Genomic DNA, 6687 nt, shown 5'->3' with positions numbered 1-6687 from the left:
AGAAATTTATTATAGTAATCTGACTGTACACTATTGTAAGGGGGCTGGGATGGGAATATCTATCTTGAAAAGAAAGGATCAGAAGAAGTCACTAATAGATCTTCTTGAAGCACTGGTACAGGTTGATATATCAGTGCTTACTGGGAAAATTTTAAGATGCCAAATGTGTAGTCACTGAAGTAGTATGCAGAGAGGCTCTTTGTGGAGAGGTGTGTGGGAGGCTGTTGCCTCTGCGTGTAGCTATTGCCTCTGTGGGTCCACAGCCCACAGCTAAGCATCTGTTGTTAGTTTTTGGACCACTGTTGGTCAGGTCAGAAGAACTGGACACAGAGGGGATGAGAGGAGAGCAAGGACAAGCTGGAAACTGCGAGGCACCTCTGCATTTGTCTTCACACTATCTGATCATGAAGACCTTCCAAATGGTTGGCTGTTTCTAACCAAACGGAAGTTTTCTGCGAAACACATTTCCCAGCTTCTCCAAGCTCACAATAGAATGATCCAATACATTGAGCTTCCCGTTTTAAGCATCCTTTTGACTTGATGTCATCAGTAGATGATGGCATTGTTATATTTTGAGCCTCAAAATTTCCATTTCCTTATGGCATTTACTGAGGAAATGTTCATTTGCTGTCATCACTGGAAAAATTAAAATATACTTTGGATAACTTTTTTTTCTTACTAACTCCGTGACCTTTTCCTAATGTATTTTACCGTACAGTTTATATCTTATTTACTGACTTTTCTCATTGTTGTTAATGTTTTTATAATCCCAGTAAATGAATTCCAGTTCAGATAATATCATTCCAATTTTGGAGAGGAAAATGAGTACAGACTTTAAATATGAGTAGCTTTACATAGTCTTTGGTAGATTTAGGTTAAAAATAACCAAGTGTGCCCTAAGACTTTATGCTGTCCTTCTGAAATAATACTCTTCTCTAGCAATGGTGAATAAAAGGAGATGACCTTTATTTATTTTTATTTTTATTTTTTTGAGTTGGAGTCTCACTCGGTCGCCCAGACTGGAGTGCAGTGGCCGCTCCCGGTCACTGCAGCCTCGACCTGCTGGGCTTCGGTGATCCTTCCGCTTCAGCTTCTGAGTAGCCAGAATTACAGGCGCGCGCTACCACGCCCGGCTGATTTTTTTGATTTATTGTAGAGATGAGGTCTTCCTGCCCAGGCGGGTCTCGAACCCGTGGGCTCAGGCAATCCACTCACCTCAGCCTCCCAAAGGCACGGGATTACAGGCTGAGCCACCGAGCCCGGCTGGAGATGACCTTTACTAAGAGATTTTATTTTGTGTACTTCTAGACTCTTTGAAATATAGAACATCACAGTTTTGTTAGCTAGGTTGATACATTCAGCCAGCAAAATTAAGTGGTTTGCTATTCTCTGACTCCCATGACATCGTTTGTGTTCTGAGTCTGCCTTCTGTCTTCTGCAGTGCAAGTACAATGTACATGCCTGCTAGTTTTTTCCTTTTATTTTTTTAATGGATAGTTTGACAGGGTAGGGGAGTTTAGAGCATGATAAAATATAGGAGATGCTGAAAATAGTTTTCATTTATCTCCTTCCTGCAGTTTATAATGGGGGATTCTTTTGTCTCTTTCCCATTTAATTTTTCCTCTTTGAGGGTGGGAGAATCTCTTTTAATTTCTTTTTAGAACATTCACTGGTAATAACTGAAGTATTCTGGAGAGATACATGTACTTCTTAGATAGAGTCTTAGAATATTTAATATATTTTAAGTTGGCTTGCAGTATCGGTTCACTTTTAGTATAGTACAGTACTCAACTTTTTAAAAGTAGGCACTTGCCACTCAGGTAAAGACTACATTTCTCAATCTCCTTTGCAGCCAGGCCAGTAGGATATGAATGGAAACGTTGAGTGCATCTTCTGTGTTTTGCCTTAAAGGAGTTTTGCCCTCCCTGTACTCCAACTGCCCCCTTCTCTGTGACTGGGATACAGGCAAAATGGTGAGAGCTGAAGTAGATATCTTGGACCGTGATGTGGATAGTGCTGGAAACACTTACCCAGACTTATACATGAGAGAGAAATGAACTCTTTTATTTGAGCCACTTTTATTTTCGGTCTCTGTCAGAGCTGCTAATCTATTTACCGAATACATATTATTAACATGATATACTTCATATAATGATTAGGTAGTGTCTTGAGGAATATAAACTTGTTCGACAAAATATAATAAACACAATATTTCCTGGAGTCAGTTGCAGGAAATAATCAGGCTTATTTTGCCTGTTTCTCAGAATTGCTCCTCTCAAGTCATTTTCAAATTTCTCACTTACCCAAAATAGCAGCCTAAGCCCCTGAGTCTACAGGACCTCCTAATGAGCTCCCTGTGAATTCTCATCTCCCAGAAAGGAGAATATGATAGGTCCAGCATTGGTCAAGGGTTCTCTTTAGTCTAATAAGTTATAAATAAGGGACAATGCCACATGATATGTAGAACTGACATCTGGAGCCATGGATGGACTCTTTTATCTTTTTGTTTTAGCATGGCTAGAGTAGAAATGATTGGTATCTTATCTAGACAAAAAGCAGTCAAGGTTTTCTGAAATGTGTTAATACTTTTTCCTTTATGTTCAAGGTGGTTCCTTAATTTTTATAACATTTGAAAAGGTAAAAAGATTTGAATTATTGCAAGAGTCCTTTTATTGTAGGCTAGGTCATAAATCCTAAAATAAAATGGTAACATTACTCAGCAATGTACAGTAATATCATGGAAATCCTTTAATCATAATATATACCATGTAGTTTGAAAAAGGTAGTTAGGAATATTTATTAGGCTGTATAGATAATACTCATTTTATGGGAAATGAATATTATCATTGTTATTTTATTAGAAAATTTTCTTAAAATGCAGACCAAAACTGAATATGTGACAGGTGCTTCTGGATGCTTTCATGAAAAAAGGAAAAATAAAACCTACTTAGAACATTTATTTTGTATGCTGCACTATGCTCACATTTGAAGACTGTTTACTAGAATATGGGAGGCAGGTAGTCATATAAATCATATACTTCTAAACAAAAGCTCTTGAGATAGCCAGGACCTCTTTTTTGGTGATTGTGAAGGTGACTGGTATTATTTGATGGTGTTGCTGTGAAGAGAGTAGAATAAGATACTATACAGAAGGTGATGACTTTAGGCAAAAGTTCTTCTTTCTTTACCCCACCCCACCCCAGAGTTAACACCATTTCATTTTGGTATGTTATCTTACATTAGTGGTCCAGAAAAATCCAAGTTAGAAATGAGATATATGAAACTAACTCTTTTACTTCTGTCTGACCATAAATATGCTTTGTTTAAAACAAAATTTAACTTTCACTCCTTACTTTATTTAGTCTCTGATACATAATTATGTAAGTTTAAGAATTGTTTGTGGTATTTTTTAAAAATCTGGGGTGGGAAGAAGAGATATCTGAAAAGTAGGAAATCAAGGGAACTTTGATTCTAATGAAATAACATCTCTAAACATCACAAAAATGATCATTTTTATTTCCTTGATAGCATCCATCTAGGTTTTGTCTGTTTTTTTCAAGCCTTTCTAGCAGTGATTATTCATTGTCTAATATGGCAACAGAAAAATTGTAACAGTATTGTATGTGTTAATTATTTCCCTGAAAACCATCCCATTTCCATCTCTGCTGCCACTATCTTAATTAAGGTTCATAACTGTTTTCCCAGTCTCCGATTTTCTACCTCCTCCAAATTATCCCCTATCATCCCCAACAATCCTTTCTGATTTACAAGTTTAGTGGTATGACTGCTGTCCTTAAAACCTTCAATAATTTCGAATGCCTAAGGATCAAAGTAAATGTTTAACCTTATAACAATCAGCAATCAAGCACACTTTATAACAATCAGTATAGCAATCAAGGCTCTTTTATAGCATATTAACCAAATTGTTGAAGTGACTTGCCCAAAGTCACAGAGTTAATAGCAGAGGAAAGTAAAAATAGAAGTGTGTTTTGCTGCACAGAAAAAATACAGAATTATGAAAATAGGATCCTTGTTCCTAGGAACTTTAATTCTTTGTAGTAGAAAGGCAATTCAGGCAGATAGGCAGTTCAGAGCTTTGGTACTGACTAGTCTAAAGTTAATATTCAAATGAGTAGAAGATCATTAATGAAATTTGAAGAATCTGTTGACCAAGCTTAAAAAAAAAAATAAGTTGAATAGCATTATCTTATATATTGAAACACAATTTCCCATGATGTAGTCTTTGAATTTTTATATATTTTAAGTTTTGTAATTTTTTTTTTTTTTTTTTTTTTGAGTTGGAGTCTCACTCTGGCGCCCAGACTGGAGTGCAGTGGCCGCTCCTGGCCACTGCAGCCTCGACCTGCTGGGCTCTGGCGATCCTTCCGCCTCAGCCTTCCGAGTAGCCGGAATTATAGGCATGCGCTACCACGCCCGGCTGATTTTTTTTTGATTTATTGTAGAGATGAGGTCTCGCTGCCCAGGCGGGTCTCGAACCCGCGGGTTCAGGCAATCCACTCACCTCAGCCTCCCAAAGGCGCGGGATTACAGGCTGAGCCACCAAACCCGGCAGCTATGTAATTTTTAAATAACATTTTAAGAAAATGATAATTGGAATAATTACTATAATGTTTGTGGTTATTACTGTTTACTAATACCTGAATTTTAAAAATTTTATGTAGAACTGTATTTATTCATGCAACAAATTTTAGATTTTGTTCCTCAATATATTCATAAAATAAGGGATGTTACTATTCTTTAGTAACTTGTATAACTCAAGACCAGAAACCTTATATTGATCAATAAAGCTTAAAATCAGAGTTAAGCATTCATGCTTGAACAAAGAATAGGTTTCTTTTTTTTTTTTTTTTTTACATGAAAGACATTTATTGTTACTACTTTACTCTATACCACATGAGTGAATGCACCAGGCTGTACTCTCTCAACAGCAAGTGGGTGCCTTTGTTGTGACTCCCAAGACCCTCAGGATCATTTGTCTTTTGGAGGGTTCAGTTTCATATGACGTCTGTGATACTGTCCCCGTGGATACCAGCAGTGCTTGGTGGTGAAGAACATCTTGCTCAGCTGCTCTATCATGGGTCCCTGCTCAAGATGTCTGCCTTTTTCCTCTAACCTGGCTTTCAGCACTTGATCATGTGCCTCTTCATTATTATGCACAGGATCAGGTCGAGGGATAGGTCTCGTGTGTTTGTACGGAATGTCCACAGAAGGGTGGTAGCACACTATCGTCCTGCCATCAGACGTCAGTGCAAGCTCGACTTTGCAGTTATAGTCATCTGGTAGAGGAGAGTACATAGACTTATGACAGACACAATATAAAGCTTCATTTTGGGTTGGAAATAAATGCTTTAAGACAGACCTCTTTGCCATCACCCACTTTACTGCTGCTTCGGCCATGGTGGATCAGGTGATGAGAAAAAAGATGTTCTGAAGAGAAGTTGCTCTTATGTTCTGCTTCAAGGAATATCAATATACATCCCTCGACCGGGCCTCACCACCAGTCCGCCATCTTGCTCAGAATAGGTTACTTGAGTGTTTTCTCTGCAGTTGATCCCTTATCTATTTCTTGCTGTGCTCATCCAAATTTTCTTATTTCTATGGCTCAGTATTTATGTACTTTGTAGACTCTCTCAACAGGTCCATATATGTTTGTAATTTTTGCACCTTCCTGATGGATTGATTCTTATCATTATAAGATGCCCTTCTTTATTTTTAGTAATTGATTTTTGATTACCAATTGCTGGTTATTGATTAGTGATTATTAATAAAGTCCATATTTTGTTCAAATTTTATTAGCTTTTACCTAAAACTTTTTGTCTTAACATAAAATAACATCTATTTTGTCTGAATTTAATATAGTCATGCCAGCTCTCTTATGCATGTATATCTTTATCTGTGCTTTCACTTTCAACTTACAGTAAGTCTCCTTATGTGGTATTGAGTTCTATTTTGAGAGTCCAATTTGTTCATAAGTCTAACAAGTTAGCCTAGGTACCCAACTAACATGATTGGCTATATAGTACTATGCTATAATAAGTTTATAATACTTTTCACACAAATAATACATAAAATATGCAAAAAGTAAAATACTTTTCATCTTGCAGTACAGTACCTAGAAAATACAGTAGTACAGTACAACAGCTGGCATACAGGGGCTGGCATCAAGTGAACAGGCAAGAAGAGTTACTGACTAGGGGAGGGAGAGGAGGTGAGAGATGGGAGAGCTGAAGGATTGCCAGCAATAGGAAATGGAGGGCAAGATGGACATGAGTGGTTCACATCTTTGAAAGTTTACAACTTGAAGGTTTGTATTTAGGAGACTTACTGTATTTGTGTTTTTGAATGTAAAATTTACTCCTTGCACAGCATGTAATTGGGCCTTTTTTAATCCAATCTTACAATCTTTGCCTTTTGACTGGATTATTTAATTCATTCACATTTAATATAGTTATTGATATGGTTGGATTTACATCTTTTATTTTGCTTTTTGTTTCCTATATATATTTTTTTATCTGTTTGTGTATCTCCCTTACTGTTTTCTTTTGTATTAAGGAAATATTTCCAAGTGTAACATTTAAATTCCTTTAATGATTTTTTTTCATTATTGTATTGAGTTATATTCTTAGTGGTTCCTTTAGAGCTTACCATAAACATTCTTATTAGAAT

General features: G+C 36.7%; 1 pseudogene; it reads right to left on the bottom strand.

Annotated features, from left to right (window-relative positions):
* Nucleotides 1-4989: 4989 nt before the first annotated feature.
* Nucleotides 4990-5418, bottom strand: LOC103267897 (annotated as a pseudogene).
* Between the last annotated feature and the right edge of the window lie 1269 nt (nucleotides 5419-6687).

This window comes from Carlito syrichta, unplaced genomic scaffold, assembly GCF_000164805.1.
Source record: "Carlito syrichta isolate Samal-C Ts95f unplaced genomic scaffold, Tarsius_syrichta-2.0.1 Scaffold308488, whole genome shotgun sequence".
Classification (NCBI taxonomy): domain Eukaryota; kingdom Metazoa; phylum Chordata; class Mammalia; order Primates; family Tarsiidae; genus Carlito; species Carlito syrichta.
Note: the sequence above shows the minus strand (reverse complement) of the source record. Positions and strands in the feature narration are given on the sequence as shown.